Raw genomic sequence first — 22551 nt, forward strand, 5'->3', positions numbered from 1 at the left:
TATCCTACACCCATCTCTAAAACAAAAATCCTAGGAGGAAGGAAGGAATCCAGCCACTGAATTCAGACTTACTCATCACACATCATCAGGCCGCATATTCTCAGAGTAATTGAGGAATAAATTCAAAGCTTGTAGGGTACTAAAATACTCATGGCTTTCCCCAACTGTTTCCAAGGTGGTCTCCAAATCATTGACAGGATAACTTTGCTGCAATTGCATACAGGGCTGCCTAGATTCCTCCCCATAGTTGTGGAATGGACTATTCCAGGCCTCGGTGGTCTAGGCTTGGCTATACCATGTCTGAGTGTTCCAGGCCTGGGTGCTCCAAGCTGGGTTACGGGTCTGGTTATTCCACATGGCAAGGTTTGAAGATGTGCTCCTCATGCACCCTGGTGACAGTTCAAATGGAGGCCTGGATAGTCTGTATGGACTGAGCCCTTCTGAGTTACACTGTTGCTATTCTTTAGCCACTCACTTTCTGCCATCTCTTAGATTTCATTCTCTGGTTTTGGAAGAAGTTCTTAACCTGTTTGTAGGTAAGGTTCAGAATGCCAGAAAGTTCTTACATCTGCTGGAGGCTGAGGTACTTCTGCTTCTGAAACCTGTCATTGAGCACATACAGCTGGATCTGGGAGAACACAGTTCACATCTTCTGCCTCTTGACCTGGGCTTTAGTATCTTCCTTCTTCACTGTGTTCTCTCTAGACTGGAATTGGATGATTTTGCTTTGGGACTGGTAGAAGAATCGAGACTGTTGTGAGTAAGCAAGTCCATGGTGTAAGGAAGAGGAGAGGCATTGTCTGTGTGGAACATCTCAGCAGATGACATGGGAAAGATGAACAATTTTCTTCAGGCCCATAAGCCACAGACACTGGAGAGCAGTCAGATGCTTCAGAGCAAGGCAAACTGTGTTCAAGCTGGAGCCACACTCTGTGTTACCCTGAATGATGGGGGAAATCAAAGACTGTAAAAAGGGCTAAGGCATTAAGATGATAAGTATCTAGATGGAAGACTATAAAAAGAAAATGAAGATTCCCCATAGGGAAAAATACCAGGAAGCCAGAATGCAGAGTCCTGTCCTCAGTAAGGTGAAGCAATCAAGCCAAAGGCCAAGAAGATTTTTTTAAAGACATAAAATAAGGAAACTGGAGGGAAATCATCACTTCCTGTTGGTAGATAAACTGGTCTAATCTGTCTTGGAACCCTTAGGCAGCTGTCCTTTGATGACAGGGCCTCTCCACATGGCTAGCATGGGCTTCCTTAGAGCATGCAGCTCTCAGGAAAGTGTGACTTTTTTTTTTCCTGCACAGTGCTGACTTCTTCCAGAGCAAGTGTTCCAAGAAGTCAAGGTAGAAATTGCTAGTCTTGTTAAAGGTTAAGCCCAAACCTGACATAGTATCTCTTCTGCCATTCTAGAAGTGCTGGTAACAGGCCAGTCACAGCCAGCTCAGATTCTAGAGGAGAGGAAAGGCACCTCACATCTTTTTTGTTGTTGTTGGGTGGGTGTGTGGGGGAGTACTGAGGTTTGAACTCAGGGCCTCATGCTTCCTAGGCACGTGCTCTACCACTTGAGACACTCTGCCAGCCTGCTCCTCAAGTGTTGATGGAATGAATGTCAAAAGATTTTGTTGCCACCTTTAATCCATCACTACCATCAAGTAGTTATCTTGCAGGGCAAGAAGGATCAAAGTATAACCGGAAGGAGCCCTGGGAAAGGATGGCTTTTCATTTCCACTGGGGTTGGCACCATGGCTTGTAGCTTTTTTTTAGTAATTGGAGAGGAATATGAGATCTTTAGAGACATTTCAGAGATGAGAACCCCACAGAGGTGATTTAAATAATGGGTGGTAGGATCTGTGCAGAGGGCTTATCAAAGTGGGATTGATTTGGGCTGCAGCTGAGGGGGTCCTCCAATCACCACGTTCACATGCATGTGGATTGTTATGTAGCAGAAACGTGACCACAGAAAACTGGAGCAGACACAGATTGGTTGGCTGGAAATACTAAAGAACTTCCTAGCTGTTATGGTTTGAATACACAATGGCCCTCACAGGGTCATGCATTGAAGTCTGGGTCCCCAGGTGGCACTATTTGGGGAGGTGGTGGATACCTTAGGAGGTGGGACCTGGTTGGAAGAAGTGGGCCACAGGGAAGCTTGCCTTTGAAGGATCCTTCCTGTGTCTTTTTTTTATTATTGTTATTATTTTTTATTCATATGTGCATACAACTTCCTGTGTCTTTGTTTCCTGGCTGCCATGAGGTGAATGGCTCTGTTCAACTGTGCTCTGTCTGCCACGATGCTGTGCCTCACCCCAGCCCAGAAACAATGGAGTCAGTCTACCATGGACCGAAACCTCTGAGCCAATGAGCACACTAAAGCCTTCCTCCCTTGGAGCTGTTTCTCTTAGGCATTTGGTGTGGTGACGGAGGTCTTGTGTTATTAATCAAGATGGGGCATCTCTGAGACCTGAAAGAAATTCCTTTCCTGGAGCTCTTTGAAAGAAAACACATTTCATATGCCTGCGAAGGACTTCAGATGAGTTTCACTGGAGATAGAAACGGTCTATCGGGTCACAACTCTTTTTATTTGTAGCAGTATCATTTTTCCAAGGGAACTCTTACATAGAGCAGATGAGTGATGTTGTTTGTGTTGAGGTGAAGCTGCGCTTGTCTTCTCCCCATCCTTTCTCAAGTGGCTACAAAGGTCACCGTGACACACAAAGACCCTGAAAAAGAGAGTTTGAGCATAATTGAGACTTGTCTGTAATCCTAGCACATGTGAGGCAAAGGCAGGAGGATCATGGTTTCACAGCCAGCCTGGACTAACATAGTGAGACCCTCTCTCAAAAAGCAAAACCCACAAAGAAGAAAATAATTGATATTATAAAGAGATTTCTAACTGCTCTGTAAAAAGCTCTGGGTATGTGGGAGTTTTTTTTTTTTTTAACCTGAACTGAAGTTAGGTTTGAGTGTTTTGTGAAATTGCTGAATTCTTTTCCTGGTTCAATTTTATATGTTATTTCTGAACTCTGGTTCTATCTTTTTTGTGTATTGTCAAATGATACCATTACATATACTTGCTTGAAGTACAGTTGATACAAGTATACCAATGTGTCAGGAAAATGATTAAATGTTTTCATCTTTTGACAAATTTAGCTCATTTACTTGACCTTCATTCAAATGAAATTATGTTTAACTTCATTAGTGGCTTAATTTTAATAATGGTCAATGAAATTAAGGGTTTATTTTATTAACCCTTAAACAAAATCTATGTAAAAAACAGAAAGCTTTATTATAGTCACAAGGCTGTCACCCTTATGCTACTACCACATACTTTTATTCATAATCCATTTACTTTGGAGTGTTCTAGCACCATTTTAGTACACATATTTTGACAAATTTAATACTAGATCAAGTTTACATAAAGTTTATTTATTCATTTATTTTTATGGTACTGGAGTTTGAACACAGGGCTTTATGCTTGCTAGGCAGACTCTGTACTACTTAAGCCACTCCACCAGTCCTGGTTTACACAAACTTTAAGTATAAAAAGATGCCATGGTTGATATAACTTCTAGTTTCAGGATGATGAACCAAGTGCCTGATGCATCTCTTACATACCAAAGCCAGAAAATTGGTAGAAAACACACTGAAAAGAAAAATACACAACTACAGCGAAACTGCGGTACTATAGTATTGGAGTTTGAAAATCCACCTATGTTTTTTATAAGAAGTATTGCTGCAGGAGTTTGCTAGCTGAGATAGGAGTCTCTGAGGCAGATTAGCAGGAAGCAACGTTTATTGTGCCAGCACAGACCCAGCGGACTCTTGTCCAAAGCTGAGCCCTGAGAACAAAGGGGTCTCACCTTATACACCCTTGCAAGCAGGTTACACAATCAAAAAGCAAAGCCCAACCCACATATGGCTGCATGTGACTTCATTGGCTATTTCATTTCCCCAGTGCTGTGTGACCTTCATGTTTCAATTCTTTAAGTTTTCTCTCTCTGCTTTGCCACCCCCTCCCCCATCTTGTCATCGTCAGAACACAGCCTGTCTGCTTGTTTTCTGGCCTCCCCTTTCCCGCTACATTATTCCCTCCTTTGATGCTCAGACCCACCTGGGGTCAAAGAGCATCACCTTGATCTAGGGGTTTGTATTTCTATAGCATCATTACATGGGAGGCCGTTTTTTTGTTTTTGTTTTTTTAATATATAATGGCTTCCGTTAATAGTTCTGATAGACTGTAGCACCAGGGCAGCCAGGCAGGGCAATAGTAGGAATGCTCCTGGGATTAGGCCCATCACGCCTATCAGAGTTTTGAATCCATCTAAGGTAGAAAACCATCCTCCAAACAGCTCATTGGGATCCCATCCTCCCAAGTCTGGATGGGGACATGGGCAAGCCTTCTCATTTTGTCTGTGATCTCTTTTACGACCTTTTTTTTTTTTTTTAATCATCAATCTGTAAGCAGCAGTTGCTTAGGTTAAATTTTCCACAAACTCCTCTCTCAGAAGCTAGCAAATAGTTTAAGGCCAAGCAGTTCTGATAAATGGCATTGTGCATCTTAGAGCTTTGTTTTGCCAGAAAATTGAGAGCTCTTGCAGCTTCATTAGTTATAATTTCAGCAACAACCTGCAGCCTGATGATGTGGTTGAGCATATATATAGGGGTGTGATAACCCCTCGACCCATCTTCTGCCCAGGTGGCAGGACCATAGTATCGGATAATTTGCTCAGGAGGCCATTTGTTATCTTTTTAATTGTCAATTTGTAAGGCACCCCGTGTCCAATCTGATGACTTAAATATAGTGAAATTTACAGGGTTACAGATGCCAGGGGTGCAGTCAGGGGCAGCTTTCCCCTTGTGAAGGAAGGCTGCATGTTTAGCCCTCTGCCATGTGGCCCTTGAAACACAACCCCAATAAGGGCAACAATAAGAACCCACATCATCACACAGCCAAGAGTTGCCTTCCTGGCACATACACTTATCATTTGACGTATAGGCTCTTTCCCAAGCTAGGCCCCCACAGCCCTAGCCTATACCTCCATATTCACCCTTGTCTAGGCTGCACATGCATCAAAGAGCATTGGCACTGGTTTATCAGGGATATACTCCTGGGTGCGGCTGATAAGGTCCCAGGATTGCGGGCGCTCCTGATCTCTACCCATTGCTCCCGAGGGTGGTAAGTGGAGTTGAAACAGATATGCTGATTACTATGGGAACACACTGAATAGATGGTATAGTTGTGAATGCATGACCCAAGGACAGTGCTGCCTGCACAAGAATGGTAAGTATGGAATAGCAAAGTCCTAGTGACAACATTTCCTGCTCAAGTAGTATGCACACATAGGTCACAGAAGGAGGGCTCTGAGGCCATGAAGGGAAAACACATCAATAAAAATAAATAGTAATTCCCAAAAGAGATAGAAGAGAGCGAATAAAAACCTTTCACCATGAGTTCAATCAGCGGGGGATGGTTTTTGCCAGGCCTATGGCAAAGATTATGGTGAGAATTATAGCAACAGATACAAACAAGACAATGTATCACAGTGAGATGCCTGGTGTAAAAACAGTCCCGTTGCCCCACTGGAGAGTTGACGCCTCAAGCTTCTGCCATATGTAGACTAGTCAGTTTTCAGGGTGATTAGAGAAGGGCTGTCGTCCCACCAGTTTTGGTCCCCTGTTGTTTCCTGGGAAGCGGAGTCCTGCGGAGGGAGGGTGTTGAGGTTCCAGAGGGTGATCCTGCCCGGTGAAGCTGGCTCAGGGATGTACTCCCACTCGAGAGAAGCTGGCTTGACTTGACTGTGGTGGATCCAAGGAGCAATCTCTGCTACTTTAACTGCAGGGGAGTAGTAGACAAGAAAAAAAAAAAGGGCATCTCCAATGGGGTTTTAACGGTGAACATTTTATATATATATATTTTATCTAGACAATGCCTTTTTTTTGTAACTGAGTAGAATTACCATGGCAACAATATATTATTAGTATATATATGCAAGAAAACACATTGTTTTAAAAAGTTAAAACCATCATTTTTAAATATCAAAGGACATGTTTAGAGCCAGTAAAAATAGTTATTTTGCCTCTATTTAAGTAGAAGTCCCTGTCTAAAATTATGAGTTTGTGTCTGGAAGGGCTTTAATGCCAGATAGCCACACATACATAAGAACCATTTCTTTAATCCTCTCGGCCTTGGTTATTTTTGAGAGGTCTGGCACCAGTGACTCCATTTGAACTTTGATGGCATTCCCCCCTTGTCTCCAAACTGCTTGTCTCTGAGCAGTCTCTTCTGAAGATCTGTCTCCCATCCAAGTACTAACCAGGCCCGACCCTGCTTAGCTTCTGAGACCAGACGAGATTGGGCACATTTAGGGTGGTACTGCTGTAGACTGAAGATCTTTCTTGATTGGTTGTTCTTTCCTGGATTTTGTTTGTTTGTTTGGTTTTGGTCCCACACTGGCGGGGGCGGGGGGGGAATAACAATCAGATTAGGCGGGAGTCAGTGCCAACTGGACCTTTTTGGCCAAATTTAAGCAACAAAGAGGCATAGAAGGAGTGGCTCTTAGGCAGCAGGCTTCTAGATAATACAAAACAAAATCTAACAAAAGCAAATGTCTAAAAAGCTAACCTGATTGACACGTAAGTAGTTATTAGATTCATTTTTTTATGGACTCGATTGTAAATGCCCCAGAAGGATCAGAACTGTAATGATAAAAACTTAAGAGTCCTGGTTAAAATTTTGATGGACAATTTATCAACTAACAAAACAGTATATCAGTCCCATTAACTTTTTGTTACCATGTTTATCTAAATTTTGTGTTTTAGAAGGCTTGATATACTGAAAAACATAAATATAGGAACCAGCAACAGCATCGCAACTCTATAGAGGTTATATATACATATTAGTTTAGTTGTTCTTGAAGTAAAACCTTAGATTTTTATCAATTGGGGTCAGTGACCCCAAATAGCCCAGTCACAGACATATATAGGATACCAACCATATTACAATCACCCAAGACAACAGTTGTTAAACCATGAGGTCATCTAGAAAGTTTTATATAGACTGTTAGAAAATAAGAGGTATGGAAGAGGCAGAGAGATGGCTCAAACACCAGTTCAGGGTTTATTGTTTAGGCAGAAGCCCAGTGAAGGGAGACCCCAGCAAGAGAGCTATAGTCCATTGCCAGACACAGGCTTGGGCTAGATATAGGGGGCTGGTGGAAAAGTACCAGGAAGGTCACTGGGCAACCAAGAAAGATAAGTTGTAGTTAGGTCACTGTCTGCCCAACTGTCCTTGGCATCTATCTAGGGAGATAAAGGTAAGCCATCTGCAAGGGAGAGGAGGTCTAGTCCTAACATGGCCATCTCAAACCAACTCTTAAATGAACAAGACTCAGTTACCTTAGCAGTTAAAACCCCAACAAAAATCACCAGAGAACACAGGTCATTATTTATGGGGACTAAGTGTGGAGTTAGGAAACAGTGGCCAAGAATCATGGCTCAGATGTTGATAAGGGATCACATCCCAGATGGTTGACATTAACAAATGGTTCATGACATACAGCAGGATCCCACCAACCTGTAGTCAATGGAGCCCCCCTAAAATAATAGGCCCAATCTGTCTATCCCAGGGCAAATATTCCCTCCATCCAATATGTGGAAGGAGTAGGACTAACACCTCCACTCTGTTGAGTCCAATAAAAATTGGAGGTCTTGACTTCCAGTGTAGTGCTCCTTTTTGAGTTATTTATTTATATATATTCTTTATCCTATCTGGAGGGTGCACTTTGGCTTTGTTTTACATAAGTAAATCTGTCTCAATCTTTATATCAGTGCAGCAGCATTTCTTGTGCTCAGCTACCTCTTGTCTTTTTGTTCTTTAATAAACTCTTGTTGTATTGACAAATTTGTGGATTAACTTATTGCACCAAAAATTCTTGACAGTTATCTTGACAAGACAAAAACCATTTTTAAGACAATTTTTTTGTAAATGTTATTAAGAACAATACAATATTTTAAAGATGGCCTTGTTGTTATGAGCTTAGAGAATTTAGTTTTATTTTAACATCAGTGCATTAAAATTTGACCTTACAAAACCTTTAATGTAACTTTTAGATTTTAGTCAATTTAATCACTTACATAAGCATCTGTATCTTTGTGACAACTTAATATGTACCCTCTGGGCAGCTTGTCATTATCTTTTTGTTTTTTAATCTAAAAGCATTATTTTTTTTTACCTTTTATTTTTTAAAAACCATATCCTTAATATCTTTTACATATTTTTGTTATTTGTTGAAAATAACTCATAAAACCTTTTAACTTAGAGCCTTTCATTTGCATGAAAAAAACCAAGAAAGCAAGCAACCTTGAAATTATTTTTGTATAAAAGCAATTTATAGAAAGCTCATTTGTTAATAGACCCATTTATTATAAGAGAGAATTTAATTTCTGATTGTATTTATAGCAGAAGGAAACCTGCAAAGGTCATTTCTTTACCCAAATTCTAAGATTTTTGTTGCAGGCCGTGGCCCCTTTTCTTTTCTTTCTTTCTTTTTTTTTTTTTTTCTCTCTCCTCTGGTCTGAGCTGGAGTGTTAACCCCTGAATGCCTGCATCTTAGTGAGACCTGGTTGAAATAAGTTTAATAACCTGTTTCCTTAAAAGTAGCAATAGACAGAGTAATAATTTTTACATTGACTATATAATAAGAACTGTTTTCAAGATGTTTACATATACACACACTCTGTGATACACCATTAGATGGATGCATAATCTGACCAGCCATTAGCAAGGGACACATAAGCATCTCAGGCCTGTCTCAATAACAGACCAAGCTTACTGCACCAACCTTTTGGAACAGTTTTTTTTACTAGCAACAGTCAAAGTTGCTCTTTTTCTCACCCCTTTAGTTAGGTTCTCCCTGTTTATGCTCGCTAAAAGTAGAAGTGCCAGCAAGTTCAGTATTTCTGGCATGTTTTTATAATCCTAAATTGTTTTCTATTTACTTTTTATTTTTAAGACATAAAAATTCAACTGAAGGTATTAAACCTTTTATCCTTTTTTGACTCCAAATATTTTAAACTTTATTTTTTCTCTCTCTTTCTCCTCTTTTTTTCTCCTCTCTCTCTCCTCACCTTATCCATACAGACCTCATCATCCCAATTTTGTTTCCATTCCTCCATTTTCCCTTCTCTACATTCACAACCCTTCTGCACCATTCCTTGTCTTTCAAGTCTGACCAGATCTTATGTATTAGTGAAGTATATCCTTCATGTGTTAATTTTTGTAAGAGCTCAGTTAGTGCTGAGCCTCAGTCCTCCTTCAGGATGCCCATTTTGGGTGAAGATGTGCAAACTGGGGCATCAAAGCTACCCATCAAGACTGAAAGACTGACTTTTCCTCAGTCTGCCCAATAAATTGGTACCTGAATTTAAATAAACAACAGAGTCTGGATTTGAAGGCCAATTTTAGCCTCTTGGCTTTTCCCATTCTCCTGGGTGTTAGGTTTTTTTTTTGTTTGTTTGTTTTTAACAATTACTCTATAAACTTTATTAATAACAGTTTTCTCTAGTGACCCTTCTGGGGGCCATCCTACACCAAAAGCAGGCCAATCTACCATACAAAGGACATTTAGCTTGTTACGAGTTAACTTAACTCCATAGTCTCCATTAAATCCCTTTTTAAACTTATTAATCATACACTCCATAGGAGTGTTTTTACTCTGATTTCCACCCATCTCCTCCCATTACCAGATGGCAAGACAGACACAGAGGGGGAGGGGTTTTGGAAAAGCACTCACTTTGTGCATCTCCTGCTGCTCCCCTCATGGAGACTTAGTCAACTCTTTGGCCATAGTGAGTCCATATAAACCCCAGACTGGAGGCCCAGCTGGAGCTCACCCTTGACCTTATAAGTTCACCACAGAACCAAGGATCAGGACTCCTCACTCACTTTGCAGCTGGGCTGCATCTCAAGCTCGCACTTTTATACACTCTCACATGGCACAATACTTCCATCTGGCTCCCTAAACCAGAGAGACACGGTTTCACCCCAACAGGCAGTTACTAGCAGTCTCTGGGAGGTGATCAGTCTCCCCTTCTGCCTCCTGAAGCAGGCATGAATTTGAACCCAGGTTCTTACCAGTACGAAGAGCAGTGCTCATAAGTTAGCTCCTGTGCCTCAGTGGGTTCCTTTTTGCATCCAAGGCTCTAACCCCGACTGGCTGGGAGGATGAATCCCCTTTTGGATCAAGCTGTCTGTTGGTGCCTGGTGGGATCTCCTCCTGGTGGTCCGGGGGGATGCATCCCAGTGACAAGGGAGGTGATGACTCACCATCTCCGCGATCCTGGATAATGAGCCCCCAAGAAATGTTGCAGGAGTTTGCTAGCTGAGATATGAGTCTCTGAGGCAGATTAGCAGGAAGCAACATTTATTGTGCCAGCACAGACCCAGCGGACTCGTGTCCAAAGACTGAGCCCTGAGAACAAAGGGGTCTCACCTTATATACCCTTGCAAGCAGGTTACAGAAGCAAAAAAGCAAAGCTCAACCCACATATGGTTGCATATGACTTCATTGGCTATTTCATTTCCTGAGTGCTATGTGACTTTCATGTTTCAATTCTTTAAGGTTTATCTCTCTGCTTTGCCATTCCCTCCCCCTGTCTTGTTGTCAGAACACAGCCTGTCTGTTTCTTTTCTGGCCTCCCTTTCTTGCTACAGTATCATAAAACAAAACTTAATGCAGGGATGAAAAAAGGTTTCGAAGCAAATTCCAACACAAAGTAAGTATTACCATTTTACTATCAGACCAAGGTAAAGTGAAATATATCAAAAGGATGAGAGGCTGTTTCATATTGACAAAACTAGCAGTTCCCTGTAAGTATGTGACATCATGAGATTTTATGCACCCAATGCTTTGACAAGCAGATAGGTCTAAGGATTTGTACTATAGTATTGTCTTTGATTGCAAAATTTGAAATAAAACTGAAAAGCCCACAAATTGGTGAATATTAATATTTTGAAATACTTTGTAGCAGTTATCAAGAATGAGCTCAATCTCTATAATATAGCTAATTCTCTAAAATAAACTGTTGAATGAAGAAGCAACTTTGCAGATAGTTGTGTACAATAATATAAATCCGCTTGCTTTAACATATGTACAAAACAGTGCTTTATGTTTTCTTTGTGTATAGATATTTTTATATATAGAAATAAGAAAACTTAAAAAAAATATACAAAAAATGTAATTGTGTTCCCTCTGTGCAGAGGGAAAGAAGTGGGTGGGGATGGTAGGTGCTTATCAGAAAGGACTTTAACCTTATCTGAAATGCTTCCATTTTAAAACAGAAACATTTATTTTTTATTATTCATGCTATTACATTAAAAAAGATTCCATGATTTCTGAAAGGCCTGTGCTAGTTGATGTGTCAAGTTGATGTACTTTGCTATAAATGATAGAAAAGTTAATCCAAACAATAAGGTCTGAACATCCTTGACCCAGCTGAGCATGATGGGTTTTGAAGACGTAGGTTCTTTCTATTTCTTTGCCTCAGTGGATTTTGAAGAAATCTGCTCCAAATATCTTTGCATCCTTGGAGTCCATTAATCCTCAGGCTGATAGTAGGATGTTGTTTGTAGTTGCAAGCAAACATGGACAGCAACACTATAATAAGCAAAAGGCATATGGTACTTACCATGAATCAGCATTTTCCATACATTAACTTATTTTTCTCTTGTAACTCATTGTAGATATGAAAATCCAAAGCATTAAAAGACTAAGTAATTGACCAAAGGTTGCATTTTTACTAAGTGATAAATTCAAACCCAGGCATTCCTATACAAGAGTGTGTGCGTAAGATCTCTGGGATGTATTCTACACCCCCTTTTCCTTGCTGCTTCCCACCCACCTTTCCCATCTTTTCCTGAAGATCTCTCAAAGGAGTAAGGAAACTTTTCTAGAACCCTCCCAGGAGACAACTTTGCCTCTTACTGACTCATGCTTACTCCTGAACCAATCAGATTACCTTTGGCCCAAACAGACCACCCAGGAGTTGAAAGTGGATCAGCTTCTCCCCCCTACCCCCATTGCTGGGACACATGAACCAAATCTGGGCTCTCTTTGGAAAGAAAAGAAGTGGAGGGAGAGGGTTGACTCTCAGGAGATTACCTATAGTACTGGGGAAGGCAGTATCTACTAGTCTTTTGTAGTTCAATGACTCATTCATTTGGATGTCTGTCATGTTGGACACCCAAGTGATAATTCCCAGCAAGCAGTTGGATATATCTCGTTCAGATCTGAAGAAGAATCTTGGCTTGAGATATAGGTGTGGCTGGAGCTGGAGATCTGAGAATCACCAACACAGGGATGGTAATTGAAGTCGTGGACATGCAGAACATTCTCACAGAAGAGTGGTTTGAGAGATAATCTACCACAAGAGGCACTGCTTCTGTCTTGCTCTGCATGAGATAAAACATTTTTTATTATTTAAAAAAAACTGTAATTGTACTTAGGATTTTGTTATTTACAAAGTAGCCACACATTTGTTTTTATAGTTTTATCAGAAACATCACAAAGACACTTGTTCTTTGCAGTCCAGGACGTTAAAGGATCCAGTTGTCAACTCTTTGAAAGAATTTAACATTGTCCTTGACTCACTATATGAGCTGAAGTGATCTTGCACCATGGCTGGCAACAGCAGTGGAGAGCCTCCCCGTTTGATTTGTATGTGTCTTGTACTGAGCAACCCAGGTGACTCCGCAGTGAGTGCAGGCCTAGTCATATCTTGGAAGCTTACTCCTACAGAAATGTGGCTCATGTTCACATCATGGTCCATCAGGCAGGGCTGCTCCTTTCACCTAGTAGCTCTGTCGTTTGCTTAAGCCTTCAAGATGAATCCTCTTCCACAGAGGATTATGTGGAAGGCCTCTGGGCCAGGCCTGGAAGTGAGCCTTACTCCTAGTGATGTGGTCATAGCTAACTGCAAGGAATTCTGGGAACTGTAGTCTAGCTGTGTGTCCAGGAAGAGCAGGAAAATGGGTTGGTGGGCATCTTGCTAGTCTCTGGCATGGCATGGATTAAGTGAAACATTTCCTCCAAGTCAAAGTTTAATGTTTTTATTTGGTATCTATCCCATAGCTTATTCGTATTTAGAAGAAAGAGACTTTGCTTATGGTATGGTCTTCCTCCTGATTGCAGCTTGGGAACCATCAGCACTTACTCAGAATCCTCTCATGTTTCCTCTTGTTATTCCATTTTTTTCTTCAAAGTTCTCTGCCATCCAGTCTTCAGACTTGTATTTCAGTTAGAATTCAGTCGATCGCTCCTTTAATGCTTCAGCAAAGTTATTTTGTGTTTTTTAGAATTCTTACATATGGGTCAGCTATTTCTATGCATCTTAGGACTTTTAAATTTTTCAGTAAGTAGTCAAACATTCCAAAACACATTACATTATTTGATTCATTAAATAAAACCTCAGAAGTGCATATAACTGTAGAAATGCATAGAAGCAATGTTCCATATTGTTCTAAGCAGGTAACTTGTGTTTAACAAGGTACAGAAATTATAAACTTAATTTAAAAAAGATTAAGTAAATAAATATTCGGAAACGTATAATTCTTGATAAACAAGTCATTATATACCTGTCATCTGTCTTTGTAAATGTATAAAAATTAACCTGTATGGTTTTCATGTGATCCTAGCATGATTAGGTAAAAACCACACCTAGCTGACTTTGGGGAAACGGTGTTGAGCATTTCAGTTATATCGATATGATTTTTTCCATTGTTGTCATTGCCGTCAAAATCAACAAGGTGCTTAAGGATACATTAAGACATAGCTGTTGCCATTAGTTGTACCCTTAGAGCCTCAAGAAATGAGCTACTCAATTCCAGGGAGTGACAAGTCCTAACAGGAGGCCTTGGTGCAGTATTCTCTGGGTCCCTCCCTGAAAACAATCAATAGCTTGATTAGGTGGGGCTGGGGCCAAGCCTGGCCTGGGGCTGGGGCTGGGGCTTGGGGTGGGGTTGGGGTTGGGGCTGGGGCTTGGGGTGGGGCTGGGGCTGTGGCAGGGCTGGGACTGGGCTGGGCTGGTGGTGGAAGTCTCTCCAATGCAGGCTTTTCATTGGCTTGGCTGCACCCCACTCAATTGCTCTGGCTGGGTGACTCAACTTTAAGCAAAGTGAAGCACCCTGGGAAGCACAAACAGTATCAGACAATTAGCTGCAGTTTTACAAGAGTGGCTCTTCAGGTCATCACCTAGCATTTTGTAGGAAGAGGTCTACCTGGGGGAGCCTGTGCGGAGCTGTGGCTACAGCCCTCCCATGGTCCCATGGTAGGCCAAGTGCTTTAATGTGTGACTTTGCTAAAAATCATGGCCCTAGTCTGCCTGAAATTTGATCAACATTTTAAACTTGTTCACATCATGTCACCCAACTAAAAGTTTTTTTACTTTTTAAATTTGTTTAATTGACCTGTTTTATGACTTGCTTGAAGGCCAGAATTACTCTCAAATGTTGTATGAAAAGAAATTTAGGCAGAATTAAACCTAATCTGGCCATTGGTTATCTGCTGAATCTAAGTACACGTTTCTCACATTGTTCTTGCCTCGGTGAGATAGTTAATTAGTGATTCCACTGCATGTTTGGGGAAAAACAAGGTTTGGGGTGATCCCATGCCAAACAAATGCCCCAAATGAAAAATAAGACTTTATCATTTTATAACATGTCTCATGGCAAATGTAAACTTTGTTCTAATGTAGCCAAGGACCTGGGGCAAAGTAGGAAATCAAGAGAAATAGAGATTTTAACAAACAGTCTCCCAATGTGTGCCAGGTCCTGGGGAGGGTAGAGGATTGGGGGCGGGGAGGGCGGGAGGAGGACACTGCCTGCCTGGGAGGTTGTCTTAAGCAGATTTCTTTGTGCCAAGTCAGCCTACTCTGACTCTTGATTGTGTAAACCAGTTGTTCAGCTCCCAATAAACAGGTCACTCCTAAAAATGAGCAGAAATAAGTTACTGTTGGTTGAAAAGGGAGAGAGATGAGTAGGAAAATTTTGGTTGGTCTCATGGAATGAGTATCAGCCACTGTTAAGGTTCTCCATGCCAACTTAGAACAATGTCTGTGAGCGAAAGGGTATGGATGTGGATGGAAACAGGAAAGATCACACATCTGGCTGTAACGCTATGTAATATTACATATGTTCCACCAACTTGGTAGAAATATCACGCATTGGAAGAGGAGACATACCAAAATGTTAAGTGGCTGTGAGTGGGCTGTGCAGTAGTAGGCTTATTTATGCCTGACATCTCCATTGATTCTATAGAAATACACACACAACAGTGGTTCAAAGGGAATGACGAAAACTGTAGAGAACAATCAGAGCCTAAATACAGAAAGGAATCTTTCAGAAGCAGAGACCAATGAAAGATCTACTCTCCCTTAACATCTGAATAGAATTTTCATCCAGTAAAGCAGAACTATAGTGAAAGGAAGCAAAAAGTATGTTTCTGGTTTTTCTGTTGTCAGATTAAGTGTGCAGATTTAGGAGCCAGACTGCCTGGAATGGAACACAGCCTTGTCACTTATGAGCTAATTGATCTTTCTGGGCCTCAGTTTCCTCATTGGTAAAATGGGTAATATTAGTACCTAGTTAATAAAGTTATCATGAGGATTGAATGAGTCACTTATGTAAGTCCTCATAATTGTGCCTAAGAAGTGGTAAAAACTCTTATTTATTGCAATAATAATGCTATCATTATCATCGTCATCAAATTGCCTCCGTGTTCTACCTTATAGGTATTGCTGACTCTTTAAGATTGAAGTTGGGAAAATGGACCCAGCAATATTTACCTTGCAAAGGTAGTTTATAGGATTGGAGCTAATGCATGTCAAGTGCCTAGAACATTCGCCATAGCTTTTGAGAAATGGTTGGTATCATTTCTACCTTTACTGAATGTATTTTGAACTAAAAAATTTCAGACCCTCACTATGTGAGAGGCACCATTCTCATCAAATCACAGCCCAGGATGTGCCTTATCTCAGTGCGTGGTCTATGCAAGCTTAGAATAAGGTCGATCCACTCTTGTTGAACTGAATGTTCTATAAATGTCCATTAGATCAAGTTGATTGCTAGTACTACTCTGGCTAACTCTGTCCTTACTGATTTTCTGCCTGCTGGAAGCTGTCAGTTAATGGCAGAGGAAGGTTGACACCTCCAACCATAATAGTAGATTTGTCTACTTTTTGTTTCAGTTTATCAGTTTTTGCTTCATGTCTTCGATACTGTGTTTTATGTGTGTTTATCACTTTGTTTCCATTTTCTTGTATAATTTTCACAAAATCAATAGGAGGCATGCGTGACTGGCAGATGTGCAGAATGAGGTTAGAGAAATAGTTGGCTCAAAGTCATCACAGCTGAGAAATGGCAGAAATAGGATTCAGACCAGGACTGTCTTAGATCAAGTCCATCTGGGATCTCAAGTCCATCACAAGGTGTAAAGTCATAGTCCAGAAATTTTAATTGCTGAATAGTGGAAAATGAAGTGTGTAGCATAAGTATATAAAATATGTATGATATTTGTGTAATAACGGTTATTAAGAATATGGAATAGAGGAAAAAGAACAATAATCAACCTGTGGGGTTCACCTGAGTTGAGTTGAAGATAAAGGCAGATGATAGGAGATGTGACTGTTAGTATGGCAGTATGGCACTGTGTGTGCTTGTGCATGTGTGTGCGCCTGCCTGTGTGTGTGCATATGCATGTGTGCATGTGTGAGTGTGTGTGTTATTTCCTCCCCTCTGGCTCTGATGTCTTCAACTGACTTCATGTTTACTGGTTCCTTTTTTCATGCTCTGTCTCGGGGTACTATCTACGCTTATCTGAAGATTCATTAGACCTAGTAGAACTGGTTGCCTCCAGGATGTGGGAGTCTGGCTATGACAGCTAGAAACAAGACTAATATGGTCCCCGTTGCCCAAGAGTGGGGCTGCTCAGTGAAATTCTGAATTTCTTTCTTTTGAGGGCAGTGAGGTAGAATTGGACAGGGGGTGTCATAAATCAGGGCTGGCTGGGCAGGCTCTGAGTCACTTATCTTCTGTAGATAGTGTCTTGGGTACCCGCCCAGGGTGCGAGGGTACTGGGAGACTACATCGCCAAGATTTCCAGCTGTCAGCATCAGGGCGTTTACTGGTTGTTTTCCCTTTGGCACCAATTAACGTTCACCTGGGTGTTTTAGTTTGGATACTTTGAAAGTTGCACTGTCTTAGCGTTGTCAGGGTGCTATTTAGCATTTAGATGCTATAAGACACTGGCTATATTTATGTCTATGAAGCTTTATGATACCTTTTAAACTGTTCTCACCGGATACCTGGAGATCATATCAGCAGTGTGTCATTCACACAGTATTCTCACAGTCCCACCGTGAATAATGTGATTAACAAGCATGATGGGTGGCTGCCCAACACATCTGGAGCCGCATCAGCCTGACTCTTGAGGTAACTTCCTGGGAGGGTGTGGCGTAAACACCTCCATGATGTCTTCCCTGCCAGCAAGGACAAGCCTGACAGCACCTGAGACCTGAAGTCCCACTGTGGGGCAGAGTGGGGAGGATGTTTATTAAATTATTACAATGCACTTTTTTTTACTTTAAAATTTATTTTTAATTGACATACAATAATTGAATATATTTTCAGGGTACAGTGTGATGATTCCATACAATGCGTAATGACCAAATCAGGGTGAATGGTTTTTCCAGCTCAAACATTTATCATGTCTTTGTGTTTGGAGCCTAAGAACTCCTCTCTACTACTATTCTAGTTCTTTAGAAAATATATTGAGGGAACTTGAATAACAGCTAGATAGGCGAGGAATAAATTCTAGTGTTCTACAGCATTGTAAGTAAACTTTATTTTTTTTAGAGCACTTTAGAGAATTGCTATACACCCCACAGCACAAACTCCTCCACTACTGACGTCTCTCACCCCAGTAAATACATTTGTCATCCTTGACCAACCTAGACTGGCCCATCATCATTGCCTCAAGTCCATGGTTTACAGTAGGGTACAGATTTAGTGGTGTACATTCTGTGGGGTTGGGCTAATGTACAATGACATGACATGTATCCATCCTTAAAGAATGGTTTCACTGCCCTAAAAATCCTCTGTGCTTTGCCTACTCATCCTTCACTCCCACCTGTTGCTGAAGGATTTAAATTTTTTATTTAGCAAAGATTTTGTTTTGTTTAATGGACTAAGGTAAATTGCTCTCTGGAGAGAAGACCCTTGATGTCTTTCCTGCTGGCCTTTTGCTCTCACTCTCCAGCCACAGAGGTGGTGGTGGGTGGTGGTAGGAGAGAAGGTACCATTTCCCTATCTGCTGGGCTCCCTTGATTTCTCAGCCACCTTGGTAAAGGATAAGGCAAGTCTCTATTCCCTATGAAACCTGTCAAGAGACTTTACTGGGCTGGGAATATGGGTCAACAGTAGACCACCTGGCATGTGTGAGGCCCTGGGTTTGATCCCCAGAACTGGAGGGAGGGAGGGAGAGAGGGAGAGAGAGAGAGAGAGAGAGGAGAGGCCTTTACCAAGCAATTGAAGGTAATATTCCAACCTCTCCCCAACTTTCTAGAACAGAAAGAAAGTGTAAAGAGTGACACATTTATAGAAGCCAGATCATATATTTTAAGTCACCTAAGTCTGGACACAGCCCCACTCACAAGGCTCCCATTAATGAGCCTTCCCTTGTAAAGGACCTAGCGTCCCTGAGACAGAAGGGTCGGGTCAATGGCCCACACTCACCACTTTCTTTGGCCTCCTGTCACCCCTGTTCTTTTCTTCATTGAATTCTGCTTACTTTGTGGGATTACTAAAGATTTACAATAATATCAGCAACAAAAACAACAACAATAACCAAAAACTCAGCTATAATATGAGGTCTGTCCTCACAGATCCTTCTCTGGGACAGAGAGGTCAAAGTCACTTGCATCTCCCTTTTTGTGAAATGTGACACCAGTTTTCTGCTCTTGTCATATTCTCTGTATTCAGACCATTTTATAACTATATGTATTTAGAGCTGACTTTCATCAAGCACTCACTACACAAAGAGAACGGTCCTGAGCTCTCTCTACTCATTTCCTCACTTAGTTTTCCCAGTATCCCTCTGGGGCCTGGTCGGAGGCATGTGTGATTGCTTTTGCTGTCTTATACATGAGACATAGACCAGTTAGGAAACAGGCCTAAAGTCACCATGGCTGATCCATTGTTGAGTTAGGTCTTGGATCTGTCTGGCTCCAGGGTTCTTTGAGTCCACATCTTAGTCAATACAAGATGGTGGCATTGTCTAATAGGCACTGCTGTCCATTGACTTATGGGCAGTATGGAATTACTGAAGTTGAGAACTTGGGAAGTAGAGGAAGCTGGTGAAGATCTTGACTAACAACTCCAACAGTTGTTTCTTCATTCTTTTCCCCTGCAACTTAGATGTCTTAGCAGGACCAGCCATAAAATTTGTGGGGAACCAAGCAAAATGAACATGTTCAAAAATTATTAAAAATTTCAAGCTGGTGACCATGAAGTTGGCTGTGCATCTAGCCCTGATTGGGTTTCTTAGTTTGTTCTTGCACCATTCTGTCTCTGGAGCTTTCCAGCTCCATATGGGAAACCCTCCAGAAGAATGGATCCAGGAAGTGGGCATCCAGATTTTGCTGAGTTCCCACTGATGATATTTTACTTGTGGCCCAGGTCAGTGAAGCAATGTTCACGTTGCCTCAAAGCCAGGCCTCACACATCCTAAACTAACCATTAATACAGATGTTACTTGTTCCAAATAAATATTTGACAATGTCTACTTAGGTGGATTATATACATGAAGTGGCCCAAGCTAATGTCTCTCCAAAAAGCTAAAAAAATAAAATCTATACTCATTATTTTATTTAGTTTAGGCAAAAAGCTTGGTTTTTGTGTGTGTGTGTGTGCTACTGGGGCTCGAACTCCGGGCCTTCACCTTGAGCCACTCTGCCAGCCCTTTTTTGTGAAGGTCTTTTTCCAGATAGGGTCTCACAAACTATTTGACCAGACTGGCTTTGAACCTCAATCCTCCAGCTCTCTGCCTCCTGAGTAGCTAGGATTATAGGCATGAGCCACAGCTTTGAGTGCACAAAGAAGGAATACCTGAGAGTGATGGTCCTCACTCTGAGTTCTTCTGTAGGGTGCAGAGGAGGGTTTATGGCCTGGAGACACATTTTCTCAACAAAGCCCTACAAAAGCACTAGGTTTGCTCCAAGGTAAATCCCCTTCTGTGAAGGTAGGACCAGGAGTGGTTCAGCCCCACCAAGTAGGCTCTGCTTCGGGGCAAACTGCTGCTGGCCCAGCAAACAGCTAGGGCCAGAATCTCCCTATGCAGGGTGAACTGGTCAGGGGAGATTGCAGAAGGCCTGCAGAGACGTGCTTGAAAGCAGACATCTCATGAGGTCAGGGTGGAGACCCCTGAGGGTCTCAGGAAACCAGGGCAGGACCTGGGCGGGGTCAAACCTGCAGCCGAAGATCTGCACGGCCTGCAGCTAATAACATTTAGTCTGATGAGGCATCAGTGTGTGCCAGGTACAGTTCTGTAAGCATTGCCATATGCCAATGAATTCCCAACTACCATGGCTTTTTAAAACACAGAGTGCTGGGTCCTGCCCCTGAAGTTTCTGATTCAGTAGTATTTTCTTTCTCTCTCTCTCTGTCCCTCCCCCCACTTTTTCCCTCTCTTCTTTCTAAAGCCTACCCATCATCTCACATCCTGTTTAAGTCTTTCCCTCTCCCGAACACTTTCCTTGACTCAGTTATTTTCTTCTCTGAACTTTTCTACCTCAAAGTGTTTGAGTTAAGGATAGGACTAGATCTGAATCCTGGCTCCACTTACAAGTTCTCTGACTTCAAATGAATTATTTTATCCCTCTGTGCCTCTACTTTTCTTCTGTGAAAAATGGGAATTACAGTATCACATAGCACCTACTTCATAGAATTATTGGGATGATTTAATGAGTATATATATTCAGAACAATATAAGAAATGTTACATATATGGATATATGCACATATATTTAACATTGATATATATTTATATATATAGTTTTTTTAAACAGTGCAAGAAATTATACTTTACTTCTCATTTAGTTGTAATAAATAGCTCCCTTTTCTTCATGAAAATTATAATCGTAATTCTTTTTTTTAATGTTTTTATTAGAATAAATTAGTTGCACAGGGGATTTTGTTGTGACATTTCCATATATGCATACGATGTAGCTTGGTTTGGTTCACCCCCTCTGTTATTCTCCCTTTTTCCCCTCCCCTTCTTAAAATGACTTTGGCAGGTTTCATTGTTCCATAACTAACTCTTAATACTCATTAAGTCCTCCATTGGTGCTAAGGACTGCAGGGAATCAAAAGGATGCTGGAGAAGTTGGGTGGAGATACTAACCCAAGGCAGGAAGGCCCTGGCCTTTCATTTGGTAGAAAGAATGTAAATGGCACCTGCTTTACAAATGGCTGTTCTCTGGAGGCTTCCCTCAGAAAAGACAGGAAGAAAGAGAATGGATGCTGGATTGGAAACATGGAAAATGAAAAGCCTGCAAGTCCTCTGGCAGACAGAAGGGATGGTGTGTTATAATCAGGTTCTGCCAAGTAAATGGCAGCCATTGACAAGTCTCTGTAGTCATATGGATGATCAAACCAAGATCCCAGCTTAGAGAAGTTCTTGAGCCCAGGGGTCCAAGATCAGCCTGGAAAACATAGTGAGACCCTGTCACAAACAAACAAACAAACAAACACCATGAAGGAATAGTATAGGAAGAAGCCCCTCCCTGTGAAGAACAGACAGTGGACTAATAACCAGTCTGGCCTGGAAATGAACTCTGGACTATCTAATAGGCAGAGAGATCCAACTCCTAGGGCTAGATAAGAGTCAGACTGGAAGGGTCACGGAGGCTCTGATGGTCTCTGAAGATTTGTGAGAAGCCCAAAGGGCAGGCTCCTTGGGAATAGATTGGGGAGGTTTCCTTAACCCGAGGATTGAGCATCTTGGGGAAGGGTGGATGCCAGCAAGACCAACTTCCTAACATATAGAACGTGATGGAAAATGCAAATGCAAGGCCCTTTTCAAAGAGCAGGAAAGGAGTAAGTTAAAGGTGCTGAGATATAATGCCTTTTCCTTCTGCTCTCTTTCTCAGCCTGTCATGGGGATTTTGTCTGGTTTTTTAACTGGCTATTTAATGTCATGCTGGGACCTCAGGTAGGACACTTGTAACAGGGCAGGTGCTGCTCTCCCAGTTATCTGCACTTTGACTCAAAGCACATGAGCACATAGCTCCCTATCTCTCAGGTCCTCTCTCTCGCTGGTCCCTAGACAACAAACCAGCCCTGGCCAGGGCCAGGCAGCTGGAAGCAGGCAACTTCTTTTCCTTCTGGCCCAACCCTCCCACAATCACGGGCAGGTAACACCCAAGGGTATTGCCACCTTCACAGGAGACGCACAAGGTAGGGGATCAGGGGTGGGTAAGAAGCTTGTACTTCTGTGTC

The 22551-nt window shown here is 41.7% G+C and overlaps 1 pseudogene; it reads right to left on the reverse strand.

Annotated features, from left to right (window-relative positions):
* Positions 1 to 75: 75 nt before the first annotated feature.
* LOC109685166 (homeobox protein NANOG-like) lies at positions 76 to 17169 on the reverse strand (annotated as a pseudogene).
* Between the last annotated feature and the right edge of the window lie 5382 nt (positions 17170 to 22551).

Source organism: Castor canadensis, chromosome 9 (assembly GCF_047511655.1).
Source record: "Castor canadensis chromosome 9, mCasCan1.hap1v2, whole genome shotgun sequence".
NCBI classification, from domain to species: domain Eukaryota; kingdom Metazoa; phylum Chordata; class Mammalia; order Rodentia; family Castoridae; genus Castor; species Castor canadensis.